We start from the raw sequence: 18,944 nt of genomic DNA, 5'->3' as shown, positions 1-18,944 counted from the left end.
AGTCTAGTAAAAACGTGCAACATACCACAATCAGCACAGAAAAAAGTAAAGGAGGTCTTAGGTAGGTGACAGACTCCTGGCATAATTGAGTCAATCACTGCAGATCAATAGCTGCCACCAGTTGTGACCAAGAAAAAAATTGTCAAATGAGACTATGCATGGGCTTTTGAGAGATTATTTGCCAGGTTGTGGTGGAGTGTGAGACATTTATGCTTGCCGATGTAAATATTTTGGCCACTTTTGAGTTTACTGCTTCCTTCCATTAGGTATGTTTGCACAAGGAAAAGATGAGCTTTAAGGCGTTTGTCATACCCCATGGAGCATTTTAGTGCATTCATATGCCCTTTGGATTGAACTCTGCTTTTGTAGTGTTTCAAAAGATCAGGAATGAACTTTCTGAAGGAATGGAATGCGTACATGCTTTCCACAATGATGTGCTAATTTTCTTTTCCATCACAAAGGAGTACATCAACAAATTGCAAATGTTGCAATGAATTCAAGACAGCGGTTTCCATTAAACTATGCAGAAGAAGTACAGATTTAAGCAGTGCAGTGAGGAAAATCTTCAACATGTCATCAGTGCAGATAATGTAAATCCCAAGCCTTCTTTGGTGTCTGCCATCATTTTAAGTCACCACAAACAAGCAACAAGGAGGACATTGTATCTTTACTTTGGCTATGCAAGTTCTACTAGAGATTTATAAAGAACTGTATAAAGAAAGTGTAACCAATGAGAAAACGGATTAAGGGCACTGATTTTCAATGGGAGAAAAGTGTGAAATTAGCATTAAGAAACTGAAGACAGAATTGTAAAAGTGATCATCTTTGATATCCTTTGATGAGCCTCTCAGATCCATGGTGTCTGTTGACGTAAGTCAAGTTGGGTTTGGTGCTGTTCTCAGATAGTCAGTGCATGGTGAAGAACATTTAACAGCATTTTCATCATCCAAACTCAGTTGGGGGATCGATAATTAAGTTACTGAGCGTGAACTCTTGGCATGCGTGTGGGCAGCTGCCAAATTCTAAGCTTTGTTACTGGGTAGACCATTCATTACTGTACCCATAACCAACCACTAATGAGTATTTTGGGTACGGGTGGTACGGAAAAGGTCTCTCTATGTAGTGCAAAGTTAGTGTGTAAGTTACATAAGCATGTCTTCAAAGTGGATTATATTCAAAGGAAAATGTATGTTACTTCAGATTTCTTATCAAGCATGCCATGTGACCTGGGGTTTGAAACAGCCTGTGAAGTGAGAATTATGAGGATGAAGAAGCTGCAGGTGTCGAATGATGAGGATGTAGAATCTGAGGAGTCAATTACCGAACAGCATATAACCCACAGCAAATAGATGGATGCCATTTGGAATGATACAGAGTATGCCAGTGTGTTAGAGTTCATAGTGAAGGGATGGCTGACTGAAGAAGGCCTTGAGGTCAACTTGCATTCATATTGAAAACTAATATAAGAATTAATGATTGAAAAGGATATTATTGTAAGAGATGACACTTAGGTATTGCCCATTGAATTGTGATCCTGCCTTGTTGACCTTGCATCTGGGTTATGCGGTATTTACTGGTACTAAAAGGAATCTTAGGATACGTTATTGGTGGCCTGGTTTAAAGCGAGATTTAACCCCTTGGCTGTGGGGCGTTTTCACCTGCTGTGCGGGGGAGGGGAGCCGCGCGCTGCGCCACCGTGCTTGTGATGAGCTCAGCTCGTCATGAGGCACAGTGGAGCTGCACTCATGACGAGTTGAGCTCGTCACGACCATACCTGTTTTGGAACGTTCAGCACAGCGTGTGAACGTTCCAACGGTCATGACGAGCTCAGCTCGTCATGAGTGCAGCTCAACCGTGCCTCATGACGAGCTGAGCTCGTCATGAGCACGCAACGGGTTAAAGATACATTACCATGAGTGCTAAATATGCACAGATTCAAACTAAACACTCAAAGCAAGTTACTGTCCACTTACACTTGTTAATTTACCTGGGGGACCTTGGCAAAAAAGGTGGAATAGATCTCGTTGGGCCGATGAATAAATTACCACTTTCCATTTTTTTATAACATCCTACACCAATGGGATAGATGAATAGCTGTTGCAACAAAAGTATTTCTTTAGCAAGTTGCCAGTGACAATTATACACAGTTTCTATCTGCTGAGGTTTCCACCTTTTAAAAGGGAAATGGAGTGGCCCACGATAACTTACCCCTGTATTACCCATAAAGGAATGAGCAGGTCAAATGAGTGAATAAGTTTGTTAAGGAAACCATACAGACAGTGCTTAATTTGAGCCTGTGGTTTCTGGTGCTCAGAACTGACACTAAATTGTCAACACCAGCGGTTGTGACAGTCTGCCAGAGGTGGCCCTGTCTGGCTAATTTAGAGATGACTAGAACAGCAGGTACATTTTATTTCAATATATATTAAAAACTACTGTCACCTGCCGCCCAAGCCATTCTTATAGCGTTGAGGGCCTAGTACAGTCTGACTTGTCACACTTTTAGGCGTGTGATGATTAATAGTTTTGTTTTGGCTAGGCTGGCAGGGGCAATGTGTGGTGCAAGCTGCAATGGTTTCCCGACGAGAGACCAGGCACTTATTTTTGTTTTTACAAATTAAGCACTACATACAGATAGTCGTGAAGGGGCTCTTACCGGTGAGAAATGCACTAACAACCCGCTTGTGGGCATACTGTGCTGTGCTGAATAATGTCACTGGTGAAACCCTCTTTGAACTTCTGCATGGTAGGGTAGCATTGCCCACGTCTACCCACACTGGGCTAGGGTGTGAGAGAAAGTCAACCAGTACACCATGCATAGCAGTATTGACAATTTGCACAAGATAGTACCCAACAGACGAAAAATGATGAAACATTACAAATGGAGGAAGACTATGAGTGATAATAATGGTCCATAGGGGATTTTGTCAAGATCAAGCAGCCAGCAACTAAGCACAGACCATTTCAAGAGGAGAAGACAAATGGCTCTGCATTAATGTTAAAGAATTCCCACATGGACCACAGTCTTCATATCTATATCGTCATAAGCTCTGCATGAGCTAGAACGTGGTGAGAATGTGAACATACACCGAAGAACACATAACTTGTCAATGCCTAATAAGGCTAGTGATGCATGGTGAAGATCAGTGTACATGGGCATGTGCCTGATGAAGATGGACCAAGGGATTATATGAAGAATGCATGTGGAAACACAAATATAGCATCAATCAATGTAAATTGGATGGCCATAATTCACGTAATGTGGGTTTAGCATCCAAATGCAAAGATTGTTTAATATATTCAACTTTTCCTGGGCGAGGGTGTAATATTCTGCATTTCGGGTATTTTTGTGATCTCCTGTGTTTGAGCGTCCATGTCTTCTTTCATGTGTTGTAGCTTCTAATGGCTGGTGTTTGCATGGTTCCCTTCTGCTCTGTTTTATAATGTTTAAGAATGCTGAATGTTGGGGGCATGTGGGAGTAGTACGGAACTAATGGTTAATGTAAGGATCATTGATTCCTCTGTGGTAATAAACTTTTGTCACGCCCTACCACAGCCTCCTGCCCATCACTACATTTTGCACTCTAGAGGCATCACAATGCTGATGATGGTCAGCAGGCACATGGGGCCTTTGCTGATAATGGCATATTTTGGGGTAAGTGTATAACATTGGTAGACGTTGTGGTCCTTTTACCCTCAACATGATCCTACTGTTGTAGCTGGAATTGGCTCAGAAAATGTAAATGAACAATTTTGCATTAAAGAGTTCTAAAAGTATAAGCAACGGACCCTCTCAAATCAAATACACTAAACACCCACCTCTACTGAACCAGCCCATTCATCACTCAAACACGCACCACATAAAGTTAAAAACACACACAAAATACACACCGCTCGCTAAATTCAAATACCATTAACCATGCTAATAAGTGGTTTACTCCTGCATTGAAGGTACTTAAATTAGCGGTCCGCCAGGCTGAACGGGCTTGGAGGTTAAAATATAGCCCGATTAGCAAAGTTAATTATACCACCTCACTATCTAAATATAAAATAGCCATCCAAGAGGCTAAGAAAGCTTTTTTTTCACAACGTATACTGACAGCAGAGTGCCAGTCTCGTGAAATTTTTGCAACTGTTCATGAACTAGCAATGTCAGATAGGCCCTCACCTGTGAATATCCCCTCCCAGTTATTGTGCAACTCTCTGAATGATTTTTTCATTGACAAAGTTGCACAAATAAAAGCACATATTCCGCCTCCGTCAAAGTCATTCCTAGATTGTCCTTCACCACAAAATACCCAGTTCATTACTCACATACCTGAGTTAACTAGTGAGTCCTTGTTTCCACTTCTTAAGCGCATAAAATCTGGGTCTCCATCAGATGTGTGTCCTGCTCACATTCTGGCTCAGGTGTTTTTGGCTTGTCCCACCCCTGCCCTCACAGTAATAAATGATATCTTCTCTAATGGCTTGGTTCCTACTGTGCTCAAATCTGCCACCATCATCCCCATTCTGAAGAAGCCTGGGGCTGATCCCTCTTCCCCTATCAATTACCGCCCCATATCCCTGTTACCTTACCTGGGAAAGGTGGCTGAGGCACATGTCTCCCAGGTGCTGAGCACCTTTATTGAGGACAGCAATTACCTAGCACCATGCCAAGCTGGCTTCCGACCACGACATTCAACCGAGAAGGTGGTGATCTCGGTTACGGACCAACTTAGGGAGGGACTTGATGCCAACACCCCCAAAATATTGGTCTTATTAGACCTATCCGCCGCCTTTGACACTGTGGACCATGACATCTTGTTATCACGTGTCAGGGCGGCAGGGATAGGGGGGTTGGCACTAGCCTGGGTCGAGTCTTTTCTGATGAATCGCACTCAGGCAGTTCATCTAGGCACCTTCTCAGCCCCTCAGCGCAATGTCAACTGTGGTGTTCCCCAGGGATCTGCCCTTTCTCCTTTATTATTTAATTTGTATATCTTTCCACTGGTGTTTGCTTTACAGAATATGGAGGTCACTGTATACAATTATGCAGATGACCTACAACTCATCTTTGATCTTTCCTCTCCCTCAGGAGTTGGCAGTTTCCAGTCCGTCATGCTATTCATCCGAGACTGGATGAACATCAATCAGTTAAAACTTAATCCGGAAAAAACAGAATTGGTGATGACGGGCGGTGCTGCCAACCCCTGGTCTCCTTCTTTTTGGCCCCCTTCACTTGGTCCCCCCCCTTCTCCTTCCTGTTCAGTTAAAACACTTGGGATTATGCTTAACAATCAATTAACACTCCATTCACATATTAATTCGGTGGTCTCCTCCTGTTTTTTTACACTCCGAGTGATTAGGAAGGTTGCTAGGTTTTTTTCTGTTTCAGCTTTAAAACTTATTTTAATGGCCATGGTCCTGTCAAAGATTGACTATGGCAATATTATTTATAATGGAGCCCCGGCCTATGCTGTGCAGCGGCTGCAGCTGATACAGAACCAGGCTGCCCGACTGGTTTTTGGACTATCAAGGTCCCACCACTCGACCCCACTACTCAAGAGCCTTCATTGGCTCCCTATAAAACAGCGAGCCAAGTTTAAATTAGGATGTTTAACTTTAAAAAGCAAAAGCGGGTACTACCCCTGCTTTTATCAATTCGGCAATCTCCCCCTATGTCCCTACTAGAGACCTTCGTTCTTCGAGCTTGGCCTTACTAACCACGCCTCGATTTAAAAAGAAGCGGGCGGGGGGGCAGAAGTTTGCTGTACTTGCGCCTTCCTTTTGGAATGGCCTCCCCCTACCGTTAAGACTCTCCTCCTCCTATATGGAGTTTCGGAGGTCACTAAAAACATTATTATTTCAGCAGGCTTTTGGCACCTACCTCTCTTTTCTTTTGTTCTCTTTTAGGGACCTTACCAGCGCCATGAAACTGACTCAGTGTACGTGCGCTTTATAAGTGTTTTTAAATTCAAATTCAAATTAACAGAGGCTCACACAAAAATATGCTAACACCCACCAATGCTAAACAACGTAAACATTCCATTATCTCCTGTTATGTGTGAATTTTCAGGGCCTCTGCAAGGACTTTTAAGTCAACTAGTCTGAATGTATTTATATGCTACTGCTTCTTGAAAAATATGTGTACTTCTGTTAACCCCTTGCCTGCGCTGAACGTTCTGCGCTAGTGCGGAACGTTCTATGGCACGGGCGGGGCACCGACCTTCAACGGACATGCGCAGCACTACCGAGGTAGTGCACGCGACGTCCGCTGAACGTCGGCAGCAGCAATGGGGTAATGAAGGACTGCAAGTGAAAGGCAAACAAAAAAGGGAATCAATCAATCAAGGGGTTGGTCAAGCGCAACTACTCACCAGCAAGGGTCTCAAGGTGCTGAATAAGCACATTCGCTCACTCCTGACCTGGGGCAGCTTGAGATGATGTCTGTACACACTTTAAAAATTAAAGCACAAACTCACTGTTCTCATACCTGGCATGCTACTTGAGATCACTGCACATACATCTGACAATGGACAACTTAAGATGTCTGCTCCTACAGCTGCCATGGGGCAGTGTAGGATCTTTATGCTTACATCGCAAGCTCACACCTGAATTAGGAAAACTTCAGATGCCTACGCGGATACCTGACCTGGCCACGGATTTTTGTACTCGCACCTGACACTGAACAATTTAAAATCGGTTAATTTACCCTCCACCTGCATGGTAGAGATTGAGACTGCTGTACTCACACCTGATATCGAATAACGTGAAGTCACTGAATTTACACTTGACCGACCATGAACGTACAGAGATTGTGATCTCTGTACGTACACCCCACGTTGGACAGCTTGAGACTGCTGCGCTTGCACCTCTTGCTTCATGGTACAGCTTGAGATATCTTCTCATTTTGACATCAAATCAAACAGGGCCTCTAAAGCGCGGCTAATCCCCTGTGGGGTATCCAGGCACTGAGAACCCTGCTGGTGGGGATGGATCAGTTGATACGTTAGGCCTTGAGCTCTTTCCTGAATTCCAAAAGAGAGGATGAGGTGGGATAGTGGAGGTTGGTCCAGGTCTTCGCAGTAGGGGAATGAGTGTCCTACACTGTTGCTTCATAGATGCAGGGAATTCTGGGCTAGGGAGAGGGACTCGAGGGTTGGTGGAAGCTCAGGCAATGGTTGATGTATGCTGGTCCTTGGTTGTGTAGGGTTTTGTGGGTGTGGATCAGCATCTTTAATTGACATATCTTCTGAATGGGGAGCCAGTGGAGCTTCTCGAGGTGGGAGGTGATGTGGGTTTCCGTTGGGAGGTCAAGGATTAGTCTGGTTGCCGAATTCTGTATGGTCTACAGTCTCTTTAGGAGGTGCGAGGTGATTCCTACGTAGTGTGTGTTGCTGTAGTCCAGCTGGGTGGTGACTAGAGCTTGAGTGACAGTTCATCTGGTGTTGATGGGGAGCCATTTGAAGATCTTTTGGCGCATGCAAAGGATGAGGAAGCAGACAGAGACGACTGAGTTGATCTGACTTTTCATGTAGAGCTGGCTGTCTAGGATGAAGCCAAGGTTGTGGGAATGGTCTGTCGGAGTAGGTGTGGGTCCAAGTTTAGAAGGCCACCAGGTATAATTACACTGTGAGGTGTTGTTGCCAAAGATCACCACTTTCGTTATGTCTGTGTTGAGTTTTAGGCAGTTGTCTTTCATCCAGTTGGCGACACTCGTCATGCACCTGCGGAAGTTGGCTATTGTGGTGGAGGGGTCTGCTGATAGCTAAAGGAAGGGCAGGGTGTCATCTACATAGGATATGATGTTCAGTCTGTGGTTTCTGATGATGTTGGCCGAGGTAGGTGTTGAACAGTGGAAGGCTGAGTGATGCCGCAGATGATGTTCTTAGGTTCCAAGGTGAAAGGTGGCAGGCTGATTGGATTCTCTGAGTTCTTCCTGTGAGGAAGGAGGCGATCCATTTGAGGGCATCTCCTTGGATACCAATGTGGTGAAGCCTCTTGATAAGGATGTGGTTGGATATGGTGTTGAACGTGGCTGAAAGGTCAAGGGGGATCAAGGACACTATTTCTCCTTGGTTAAGGGAAAATCTGATGTTTTTGGTGATAGCCATCAGGGTGGTTTTGGTGCTGTGGTTGGTGTGGAATCCTAATTCAGAGGTGTCTAGAAGATTGTTCTTCTCTAGGTGTTCTGTGAGTTGGCGGTTGATGGCTTTTTCAAGGATTTTGATGGGAAAGGGGAGCAGAGAGATGAGACAGTAGTTTTTGAGTTCGCTGGGGCCGGTGGACAGTTGCTCGAGAAGGGGTTTGACCTCTGTGTGTTTCCACTTTTCAGGGAAGGTGGCCCTGGTTATAGATGCATTAAAGATGGCAATGAGATCATTGCTGATCAACTTGCTCTCAAGGTTAAAGATGTGGTGAAGGTAGAGGTCCGTAGGTGCTCTAGAGTGGACGGAGGTCATGATAGATGTGGTGTTTTCAGTGGCGAGCTGGTCCCATGTGGTTAGCAGGTGGTCGGGTTTTGTATCTGTGGGAGCGAGGAAGCTGAGGGTGTCAGCGGTGGTGGGTTGGGATTCAACGTTTTTATTGATGGTGGAGATCTTGCTGTGGAAGAAATCCACCAGGGTGTTGCAGAGTTCCTGGAAAGGGGTAGTGTTTTCGGTGGCTGAGGTGTTGTAGTACAGCTGACGATGTTGAAGAGTTCTTTTCTGTGGTTGGTACTGGCTTTGATGCGGTTGGCAAGGGTTGGCCGTTTCGCCTCTTTCAAGAGTTGGTGGTATTGGTTGAGGGATGTCTTGAATGAGGCTCGGCCCGTGGGTTTCTTGCTGGTGCACAATTTCCTTTCAAGTCACTTGCAGTTGCATTCAGTGGTTGTCAGTTCAGTGGTGTACCATGTGACCTGTTTGGAGGATCTCTTGAGTTTGGTGGGCGAGACGGGGGTGACTCAGTCAGCGCAAACAGTGATCCAAGTGTAGAAATAATTGACCTCCTGTTCTAGGTTGGTTACAGTGTCAGGGTGGGAGGTGTTGAAGGAGACGGTCCACTGGCTTTCTGATACTTTGTCCCAACTGCAGTCTGAGGTGCTTGGCAGCTTGATGGTGGTGCCAGGGGATCCTGTGTTGGAGAAGTGGACGGCGTGGTTTGTCCCGGAGAGCTCTGTGACATTGCAGTACTTGACTCTGTCGCTGACTGACAAGATGGGGTTGAGTGTGTGTCCTGCGATGTGTGTGGGTCGGTGACCAATTGTGTGGGGTTGGTGACCAATTGGATGAGGCCGGTGTTCATGCTTTCGAGGACGTTGGCTGAGTTGATGTCAGATTGAGATCAATATACTCTCAGCTACCTGGGAACAACTAAAATGACTGTAAACACACCTTCAACACAATGCAGACTGCTGCATTTAGGCCTAATCTAGAAAAACTTGACATTTCTGTATGCTCATCTAACGTGCAAGGACAGATGAGCCTAATATCGCTAAACTCACACCTGAATTGACATGGCATAGCTTGAGATCCCTGTACTTACATCTGACATAGGAAATATTAATAGCATTGTACTCATAGTGGACCTGGGAAAATGTGGTGCTTACTCCCCCTGCCTAAGAGTGAGGTCGTTTCAGATGGCTAAACCTACACTTGACCTTTCATGGTAAAGCAGAAAATCTCTGTACAGGCATCACACACAAACCAACTTGAGGTCATTGCAGTTACACCTGGCCTGACATGGTACAACTTGACATCACTATACTCACATGCGACAGACTGTAGAAGGGGCCGCTTGAAGCCTCTATAAATCATACTTGATTTTAGAAGCCTAGAAATGTTCACATTCTGCACAAAATCCCTGAGCACACAAACACTGCTGCATCATGCATACAAAGCACCCACCCACACGCACTGCAACAGACACGGCTCCCGTCACACCCACAGTCCCAGCCACATCAAAGGGGCCGGCTCTGAGCAGGGTTTACACTACCCATTCTCCTGTCACGCCGTCTGCATATCACTGTAATAACTTTGCGGTCTGTGAAGCACAGTCAGTACACAGGGGGCGAGAGGAAGACAAGATTGATGTACCTCTGCTGGGTGACCGGTAACCGGTGCTCTATGATCCTCGACGCTAAAAGGCATTGTAGTCCTGTGCGGGGGTGGGCCAGAGATCAGCCCCCAGGCACCTGACAGACCCGCCAGGCCTACCCTCCATGTTCCCCATCAGAAAACTGCCTGCATCCTGCCAGGGTGGAATCACGCGCGCGCCCACCTGTCAGGCGCAGCCACGCCTTCCGGTGCGGAAGTCCCGCCTCTTCCTCTGATAAAATCAGCCCAGTGAGAGGAATCTCTCGGAGCAGAGATTAATTGGACAAGCGGACGCCCAAGGAGGCTCATTAAATCAACAAGAGCTTTTGTAAACCTGCCACCTCCGAGGCGAGCACGGCCCTTGTACTGTGACAAGCTCCCGGGTTCTTGGCTTTGATTAAAGGTTTGCCTCGAACATGCTTGCATGCCCCCTGGACTTGAGAAAATAAACTTTGCTTGTATGCATGGGTAGGCCTCTGGCGTTAGCTGATCAGGGCTCCTGGCAAACAGGGCCTGCCAAGCATTGTAAGTCCTCGGAAACTAAAGCCACCACGGAGTGGTTATTTCAGATGGAAAACATATATGTTTTTCCTAGCGTTTTTTGAAATGTGTGTGGGGGTAGAGGTGGGGGTCAAAGCTTCAGCCCCCATCACATCTGCACCAGCCCACCCTTCCCCCGCTGGGCTATTTTAAGAGGCTGAAATGAGCCGCAATTACCCCTCATTTTGGATGCAGCTCGCTAAATAAAGGATTCACGTCTAATGGCGGTAATTACAAGCAATTTGCCGCCGTCCAAAATGTCTTGGTTAATATGTGAGCACACGGGTGGGGGCAGGGAGGGGGGTCTGAATAAGAGGAAAGAGATGGGGGTGTTTCTGTGGGGGTGTCTCCGTAAAAAATAAATGGAGGGTTTGGTAGTGGGGGGGGGGTTGGATTTCTTGAATATGTATGCAGATATGGAGGGTGAAGCAGTTGGGGGCGGGGCCCCCAACCCTGTCTCTAACACAAAGAAAATACCAAAATATGTTCCCCTAAAAAGAAATACAAATATGGGGAATTCTCATTTCTCACAGGAAGCGAAACCAAGCATGACATCATTCCCACCCGCAGCTAGAAACAGCCAAAAACATTGATTTGCCACCAGCGGCTTTAGTTGGAACAGTTCATTCCAAGAATACAGGGTAAGTGACAAAATACACAGCTGTTTCCGACCCACGCCTGCCCTAGATATTTAATTACCCTGGCAGTCCGATCCCAATCACATAATCTAGTCTGTTTTTTTCACAAATCGCTTCGATTTGAATTACAGCTGAAAGTAAACATTTCCAGCTACATGTGTGAATTTATAGGTGCTTAAAATGTTTCTTAATGTATAGCACCAACATAATACAATAGGATGTTAGAGCTATTTACATAAAGTGTAACGATATGGTACATGTTCCAAATTTACAGTAGTTCAAAGTGAGAACAGGAGCACCAGGGCTTTAAGTGGGAAGAAAACAATGGGGGTGGGGGCGGTCTCTCAAAGGGGCGTGGCCAATGCAATTGAGAGTGTGGCTTAAAAACATGTAAACTAAAAAATCTGTGCTTATGATGGCGTCCTCACTGTGCTGGTCTGATGTGGCCAAGTGCAGGTATGCCACAGGCACGGGGTCTTGGGGTACAGTAGGGAATAATTGGGACGCTTACTCAGTTGATTTGGGAGATGACCCCACGTGCGGGTTCACCCCTTTTATTATAACCCCGCAGGTCACTCCTGGCCTGCGGATGACATGTGTCCAGTTCCGGCTGGCGGACTAGACCGCCAGCCCTCTAAACATTACATCCCTTTCCAACCTGGTTCTTGAAAACTAAACTTCTAAATGTCCAGTTGACACACACAGTTTGGTTGTAGCAGTCTGAGAATCCTAAAATGCAAAATCCTGAAGATGTCGGTTAGGGCGAGGGTTGGGTCGAAGGCTATAGCAATGAGGCTGACTTCGTAGGGGTGGTTCACTGTCCGAAAGCCCATCACAAGGCGAACCACGAGGTAACAGACATGGGGGGGGCGGGTTCCAGTACATTGTTTCCACCTTCGTCCTCGCTCTACGTTCCTGCTTGGGCTCAGCGAGACTGGAAGACTGGATTCTGCAGACTCTGTTGGGATCTATTTGAACCAGGAGAAATTACGCAAGATTTCCTCGCTCCCTTTTCTCGCCATCACCATAGTTCCATTGTTGGCAACAACTGTCCATGTTCCTGGCTCATGGGCGGTCCAGAATTTTCCCCCAGGCCGACAGTACTTGAGTATGACGGTGGCGCCGGATCGGAGCGACCGGAGTGCAGCGTGGTTTCGAATGCTGGCTTAATGCTTCTGTCGCTCTTGCATCGTTTGGGCTTCCTGGATATCAAGCGGAGGGGGTGTCCACCCTGGACACATTGGGATCAGGTCTCTCCGGGGTCCATTGAACGTAAGGGACCATGGACTCCTTAGCGTAGTGCAGTGTGTGGTGCTCCGGTATTCCCTGAGGATCTCATGAAGACGCGACTCCGGATCAGCTTGTTTCACAATTGCAATGCGCAGCATTTTGTTCAGGGTCCTCATGAAACGCTCTACTTCTCCATTAGCCTGAGGCCACTGAGGCGTGACAGGGCGGTATTGGATCCTACGCTGACGGAGGAAGACAGCGAATTCTGCCCCATGGAAAGGGGGCCCATTGTTGCTCCGGACCTCTAGGGGAAACCCGAAGGTGGCAAACACTTTCTCCAGGACTGGGGCCACTTGTGCGAACGAGGTCGACACAACTGGTTCCACTATGGGATATTTAGAGAAGGCATCGATGAGGACGAGCGTGTGTTTCCTCCCCAAATCCATGCTTACTTTCGACCACGGCATAGTCGAGGCCTCTTCGGTGATCACAGGGGTTGGCCTTTCAGGAGCGCTGGTTATCTGGCAGGCTGGGCACCGACGTACCAAGTCTTCAACCATTGCCTCGAGCTCTGGAAACCAGACCTTTTCCTTCATCCTCGCTTTCATCTTGGTCACACCTTGATGGCCTCCGCGGGCCAACTGTGTTGCTTGGTGCCTCAGAACATTCAATATCACCAACCTCGATCCTCTCAGGAGTATTCCATTCGCTGTGACGCTCAGCTTACTCCTCACTCTCCAGATCTTCGTCAGCTCCTCTCGGTCTTCTGGCACCCATAAGTTAGCTAGTTGGAGGTAGTTCCTCCACGATCCTTCTTGGATCGCTTGAAGAGTCCTTGTATATATTGTGTCTTGTTTGGAGGGTTCTTTAATTTCTTTGAGCGTCATCGCCTGAGGGCACGCTGCAGCTGAGATCATGTTGATATATTGTTCAGACCCTTCGGGGTTGTTTCCTTCTTCCTTTGGTGCTGGGTGTCGGTACAGAAAGTCTGCAGGGTTCTTCGCCCAGGCCGATTCACCACGTCCATCTGGTACTGCTGGAGTTTTACCACCCAATGCTCAATCCGGGGAGGTGGGTGAGGGGCTGTTCCCTTGAAAAGGGAGACCAGAAGCTGGTGGTCGATGACTACGGTGAATGGCTGGCCTGTCAGGTATAGGTGGAAGTGGTTGCAGGCCCATTTTATTGCAAGCGCCTCCTGCTCGATATGGGCATACCTTGCTTCAGTGGGAGTCAGCGACTTGCTGGCAAATGATAGGGCGGCCCACCACCCTGGCTCTTGCTCCTGGGCAAGCACCGCCCCTAGCCCTATGGGACTGACGTCCACCAAGAGTTCTATCCACTTACAGGATCGAAGTATGCAAGGGTAGATTCTTCCAGTAGCGCCTCCTTGACGCTCCGAAAAGCCTCTTCCAGTGGTCTCCACTGCCATTTGACATCTGTTTTCGTGAGTGCTCTCAATGACTCGGAATGGGTGGCAAGGTCGGGGATGAATCTCCCGCAGTAAGTGGCAATGCCAAGGATGCTCCTAACTTCCGTAGGTGTGATTGAGGCCGGGGCGCTCCGGATAGCTTATGATTTCTTGGGGTCTACTTGGATGCCCTCCTGGCTGAACATGTACCCAAAGAACTCCTTGGAACGTTGGAAGAATTTCACTTCTCCCGGTGTAGTGTTGCGCCATGTTCACTGATGCGACGCAATGTGCTCTTCAGGTGTCGGTGATGGTCAGCTGAGGTGGCAGAGTGGATCAAAATATCATCGCTGATGTTTATCACTCCGGGCAACCCAGACAGCATTTCTTAAATAGTGTTCTGGAATACTAAATGTTGTGATGTAGCGTCTTTCTTCCGTTAAAGGCAGTTGGTGGTACCCTGCGTTCAGGTCCATTTTAGAGAACCACCATGACCCATTGAGATCCGCAATGATGTCATCTATCGTTGGAGTGATATGGCGCTCCCTTTTGATGGCCCGGCTCATGTCGATACAGAGGCGTATGGCACCTGGCTGCTTGGGCTTTTCCGCTATCACCATCGGGTCACCTATGGCATTGGTCCCGAGACCTTCTCGATTACTTCTTGCTTCTCAAGATGTTCTAGTTCCTTTTCTACCAAAGGCCTTAAGTGAAAGGGGACTCGCTGGTGTCGCAGAGTGACTGGTGTGATGGATTTGTCGATGTGTAGCTTGATAGGATCACATTTGATTCGCCCGAGCAGAGCACTTGAAGGAACTCTGGGAACTGGTCGAGGATCTCGTCGACCTGGTGCGCTTGGACTATCGATGCTGATCCTGAGGTTTTTCAAGTGGGTGGTGGGGGTGGGTGTACATCCTAGTTCTGAGGGCCACCAGGAGGAATCCCACGGTTATGCACTCTATTAAAAATCACCACTTCAGTCTTGTCAGTGTTCAGCTTCAGAAGGTTGGTCTTCATGCAGATACTGATCATGCATGCAATGAACCAGTTGTGGATGCTGGGTGTCTAGTCCGTGATGGAGAGAATGAGGTGTGTGTCATCAGCGTAGGAGAGGACGGTGATGTCATGCGAGCATATAATGTTGCTCAGTGGGATCATGACGTTAGTGTTGAAGAGTCTTGGGCTTAGGGTGGATCCTTGCAGGCCTCAGCAGATGAGGCTGTGGGTGCTTGTGGTGAAGGGTGACAGGCTGACTTACTGGGTCCGATTAGTCATGAAGGAGCAGATCCCGCAGAGAGCTGGTTCTTTGATTCAAGGCATTGGATAAGGATGGGGTCGTAGACTGTCTTAAATGCAGCAGAGAGGTCCAGGAAGATGAGGGCTGCTTTTTCTTCTCTGTCCAAGACCATGCGGATGTGGCGGCGGTGAGGGCAGTTTCCGTGCTGTGGTGCGGTCTGAAGCTAGATTGAGTAGTGTCTAGCGGATGGTGGTTGCTGAGGTATTCAGTGAGGCATCTGTTGATCATTTTCTTTGAAACCTTGGTAAGGTAGCAGAGAGATTGGCCTGTAGTTGGACAGGGTGGCGGGATCCGCAGAATGTTTCTCCAGCAAGGATCGTTTTACAGTGCTTAAGAACAAAAAATGTCACTCTGTGTGTCACACATGCACCGCATTCAGAAGACAATCTTTTTATTGATTTATTTAGCTTTTAGATAACCAACTCCAATCCATAATTGGGGTTCAGAAAGTTTCAAGTAAAAATGAGATACACTATACTGGGAATTAGTGAGGTTTTTACCACAAGGTCATGAGGTCAGAAAGGATGTTCAGCATCAACATATACAGGTAGGATGAATTCAATGTATGCATTAAATGTCAGCAAGTTTCTACATACAGCACAATACCAAATATACTAAATTACATTATTCATAAGGATCATCGCAAAACGGATGTGCTTGCAATCACAAAGTCCTTTCTGTTTCATTTACATTTTAGCCACACTTCAAAAGTGGTCTGCCCCCAGGAGTCTGAGCAACAACCCTGTTCAAACATGAGATGTGCATACAGCAAGAGTTATTTCCCGTTTAAAGGAAGAGTGACTCGGAATCTAACAGATAAGTGAGATGACAAATTACTTCCCTGCTGTGGAAGTTTGTGTGAGCAGGGGGTGCAAGATGCACAACCCCATGGTAATCTGAATTTACAACCACAGATGAAAACCCGCCTGGGCTGTGCAGGAAGGTCTCTATGCGCCGCATATTTCTTGAACAGCTGAAGAAGGGGCAGCCAATGGTATTTGGGAACGAGGACTAGGGTTTTAATGGGGCTTGAGGTCTCCTGTTGTGTAGACATTTGATATTGAAATCTTAGCAGCTGGATGTGTACTAATTGAGGCTGGCCTCTGTAGTGCAGTCAGCAGCATTTGACAAATCACTTCAACACCTCTTCAGGGGTAAAAATCGCTATAAAAATACAATTAAAATAAAATACAGTGTAGTTATATAGCTACTTGGAAAATTAAAGAGAACTCATTAACCTTTGGCCTGATACAGGATAAAGAGGTCCCCACTTATGACTGAGCTATGCAACTAGTAACCTGGGATGAAATCCAGCTCCCATACTTGACCAAAATGTGTGATCCCAGCAATTACATTATTCGACTGTGTCTCCTTTACCATCACATTTGAGAGCGCCATAAAATACTTTATTTCAGGATGTGCGTTGTACTGAAACCTCCCTTGACTACAACTTTTTCCATCTATATTCCGAACATAGGCAACATCTACGATGCGCATGACAGCTAACTTGTATCTTAGTTCAGTAATAGCATTGTGTTAGAGCAGTAGTGGCATTCATTAGATTGATTGCTGCGTGCTGCTATGCAGTGGCGGTTCCTTCGCTAAGGCGGAGGATTGTCACCCCACTGACTTAAATCGGAAAAATAAAATTATAATAACGTATCGTTATTATCATTTTATTTTTCCTATTGAAATGAGTGGCTCTCAGGGCAGGGCGGGGCTGGCCAGAGCAGGGAGAGGAGTGATTTGCACTTTTTAAGTGTACAAGACTGCTTGGCCGGCCCTCTTGGGCTGGCCAAAGAATCCTGCGCGCTTTACATCTTCCCCACCAGGCTTGCTTTACACAGCCTGGTGAGGAACATCCAAAGCCTCCCAGTCCCTGTCTGAGCACCGTGGTTCGGCGCTCAGACCAATCACAATGCTGCATTACAGTGTTGTGATTGGCTATGGAGAGCCTGGGAGCTTCCTGCTCCTTCCTACAGCTGTCAAGACAGGGGGAAGAGGACAGAGAAGAGGTGGCGGCCGGCCAGCCCAGGTAAGTGTTGTTTTTTATTTTAATTTGGTTCCGTCCCACAGCCACACCTCCCCCGTCCCTGCCCTACCACTCCCGATCAGTAGCAGGCGCTATTGCTACTATGTAGTTGTTTGTGTGCTGATTTCTGGTTAATTCTGCTCTGGGCAGTCACTGTGATCTAGAATTATCCCTGACACAAGGGCTACATTGATTCAGCATCTTTATTTTGTAGAATATTTTATAAATACACCACACTTCCAACTTTTTACACAACCATGGTATATAGCCTCCAATGCATCCACTGTCAAGCTGGGATACACAGCACTTTGGAAACCTAGCCTAAGGGTTTTATAGGCAGCACTCCCTTCATGCGCAGCTGCTGCTCAGGGCCGCTACACTTTTTAAGTTGATAGCGAATGAAGCGGCAACAGGAAGTGGCACTATGATCCTAAGCCATCCACACCTCTCCGGGGTCAGCTGCTGTGGCCACCCCATAGCCACCCAGCTTACCTCATGCTCCTAAATCCTTGGATATTATATCTCAGTCGTCTGACTTTACACTCTTTGGCGATTTTAATCTCCATCTTGAAGATCCCTCAGACAGAGATACTGTTCATTTTCTTGACATTACGAACAGTTTAGGCCTCACTCAGCGAGTGATTGGTAGCACTCACTCAGGAGGATATCTGTTGGATGGACTGTTCACAAATAACAAGTCCTTGTATTGTCTTCCTTTACTCCCGCTAGTATGGTCAGATCATAAAGCAGTAATGTTCTAACTCATCCTTCAAAACCCTCAGTCAGGGATTTGGAAACACAAACAGATGAAAAGGGTGCGATCCTGGAGCTTGTTATTGAGGATCTTAACAGCTTCCTTTCCCAGAACCCCAGGTTTTCTTTGAGAACCTGTGTGAGGCAGCTGCCACTTTTGAGGTCTGGTTAAGGACATCTATAGACCAGGTGCTTCCGGTCAACTCCTCCATTTGCCACAGGTCAAGGCACTCTGAACCATGGTTTTCAGAGCAACTTAGACTGGAAAGACAAAAGTGTTGCCGTTTGGAAAGGAAGTGGAGACTTTCCAACAATACTAACAAGTTGGTCTCTAAACAAGCCTTACTTGATTATAAAAAGTTAGTACAAACGGAGAAAGCTTCTTATTTTGCCACAGCCATAATATCCGCTAAAACTCATCGTAGGAACTCTTTTCCACAGCCATAATATCCGCTAAAACTCATCGTAGGAACTCTTTTCCACAGTGGAAAAGCTAGCCAAATGCCCCGAGGTGACCATCTTACCATTAAAGCAAACATTCTGTAACTCCCTGGCCACGTTCTTCCAAGACAAAGTGAGAGCGGTCTATAGCGGGTTCTTACAGAATGCTGCCCCTGGGATGCCTCTATCTTTGGGGACTCCTGGTGCTGTCTCGGTGGAAATGGACATCTTTCCGTTATCCGCTGATAGTAGTGACCCTCATGAACTTCTTTTCTTTCCTCTACTAACAACGGAGGAAGTCATTAATCTCTTGATGTCCACCAAATCCGGGTCCCCCCTAGATCCCTGTCCACCCAAAATCTTTATTTTCCTGCCAGAGGTTTTTGCCTCCTATCTTCAATCAAATGGTTCTCTTCGGAATTTTTCCGGCTAACTGGAAATTGGCATCCGTTCTCCCCCTTTTAAAGAAAGTCATTTGGATGGAGCGGACCCTAATAATTATCAAACATTTTCCAGACTCCCCTTGTCCGTAAAGATGGTGGAGAAA

General features: G+C 46.7%; 1 long non-coding RNA gene across 1 annotated transcript in view; it reads right to left on the bottom strand.

The window, feature by feature from the left end:
- LOC144755886 (uncharacterized) overlaps positions 1 to 10,192 on the bottom strand; it is a 67,955-nt gene extending 57,763 nt beyond the window's left edge. Inside the window, exon 1 of the long non-coding RNA XR_013594988.1 lies at positions 10,059 to 10,192. This is a non-coding gene — a long non-coding RNA (uncharacterized LOC144755886). The remainder of the gene's footprint in view (positions 1 to 10,058) is intronic.
- Positions 10,193 to 18,944: the final 8,752 nt, after the last annotated feature.

This window comes from Lissotriton helveticus, chromosome 5_1 (genome assembly GCF_964261635.1).
Source record: "Lissotriton helveticus chromosome 5_1, aLisHel1.1, whole genome shotgun sequence".
Lineage (NCBI taxonomy): Eukaryota > Metazoa > Chordata > Amphibia > Caudata > Salamandridae > Lissotriton > Lissotriton helveticus.
The sequence above is the reverse complement of the archived record's forward strand: the minus strand, read 5'-3'. Positions and strand labels throughout refer to the sequence as shown.